General features: G+C 52.0%; 1 long non-coding RNA gene across 1 annotated transcript in view; it reads right to left on the bottom strand.

Annotated features, from left to right (window-relative positions):
• LOC109298265 overlaps positions 1-731 on the bottom strand; it is a 23,424-nt gene extending 22,693 nt beyond the window's left edge. The window contains exon 1 of the long non-coding RNA XR_002097569.1: positions 721-731. This is a non-coding gene — a long non-coding RNA (uncharacterized LOC109298265). The remainder of the gene's footprint in view (positions 1-720) is intronic.
• Between the last annotated feature and the right edge of the window lie 955 nt (positions 732-1,686).

Raw genomic sequence — 1,686 nt, 5'->3', positions numbered from 1 at the left:
TATCCAGATGTCCTACAGCAAGGAGTGCAGGGGCAAGTGGTCCACCAGCACCTCTCACACCTAGTGCCCTGGCCCCTGCTGCCAGGTGTGTGGCTCACTCAGGGCTTCAGTAGCTGGGGGCCTTTCATTGTCACTGTCACTGCAACTGGTGCTCCTGGTGCTAGGCATCCTCCACCTACTGTGCCTTCTCTTCCCAGGCCTCATGGAAGAGCTGTCCCTGGGTGTCCCAAATGTTATGCGGCACACTGGCTGTGATAAAGACCTGGCGGATGTTGGCCACCGCAACCTCAAGGCAGGCAGTGAGGGTGCACCAGCATTCCCCCCAGCAGCTGAAGGCTCACTCCACCAGCATGTGGATCTGGCCCAGGCACCTGTTGAAGTGTGGGGATCCAGATGGCCAGTGTAGGTCCACATGAGAGGAGTGGGTAGGTGGGGTCCCCGATGCCAAGGAGCAGGACCACCACCATGCCCAGCTGGAGGTCTAGTACCCCTGGCACGAAGCGCCTGCTCTCCACCAGGGCTGGCAGGGCACAGTTGCAGAAGGCGCAGGCATCATGGGTGCTGCCTGCCTAGTTGGCACTTATGTTCATGAAGGCACTACAGTGCTCAATGATGGCCTGGAGCACAATGGAATGAATGCCTTGCTGGCTGTAGTAGGGGCAGTAGCTGCGGGACAAGCAAATGACAGGGATGTGGGTCCTGTCCAGGGCCCTGATGCACTGGGGAAAGCCCAGGACATGGAACCCTGCCACCGCCTCCAGGGGGTTGTATACCCAGAGCACGGTGTGCCCCATCGCATGCTGGAGGGTGCTGAACACCCCTAGGACAGCCTTCCTAGCCATCACCTTGCCCATGCTGAAGAGGTGGCCTATGTAGCACAAGCTGGTGGGTGTGGCCAGCTTGAGCAGGGTGATAGTCAGCCAGGTGTCCACAGGCAGGGGCCACTACATGGTGGTGGCCTGCTGCTCCAGGTGCAGGTGGAGCTGTTCAGGTTGCTCCTGGAAGATGCCCCAGGGGGAGGGAGGGTTACTTTGCAGTAAATTACTGCAGAGTAAACCCTTATAGCACTAATTGCACACGTAGATGAGCCCACACTATAAAACTTGCTACATCTTTTACATGAGACAAGCCCTGCTTTTAACTGCACTGTCCAGTATGCAGAGGGCATATGGATCTCCAAGGCCTAATGTAACCTAATGATAACATGCTGCCTGAGATCCTGTGTGCCTCTTCCCCTCATCTAAGACAGCTCAGCCTCCTCAGAGGCAGACCTGAACCCTACACATTGAATAATTTCCTCAATTGTAATGTTCCTGAAGCTGTTTGTTCTCTGGAGATTATACTGCATTTTAACTTCAGATGCTCACCTACACTATTCAGCACAATCCCCATAGCAACCGCCCCTCTTTTTAATTTGTATGTATTATCACTACTTAAAAGAATGCACATTTAGTTGCCTAAATCACAGGATCAAACCTCTCCCCCCCAACCCAGAAAAACCCAGTCTTACTGAATATGTGCATAATGTTTTAATCTGAATTCATCAGAAATCAAAGGACATTTTAAAAAACCACATTCTCATATTAATATGGTTTCATGTGTTCATGCTTGTCATTCTAACTTTTGTACCATTGCCAAAAAGAAGGTAGATGTTTAAATACCTCTAAGGCCCAGCTTAAAATTGAC

This window comes from Gavialis gangeticus, unplaced genomic scaffold (genome assembly GCF_001723915.1).
Source record: "Gavialis gangeticus isolate Ggan-Ray unplaced genomic scaffold, GavGan_comp1, whole genome shotgun sequence".
NCBI lineage: Eukaryota > Metazoa > Chordata > Crocodylia > Gavialidae > Gavialis > Gavialis gangeticus.
Note: the sequence above shows the minus strand (reverse complement) of the source record. Positions and strands in the feature narration are given on the sequence as shown.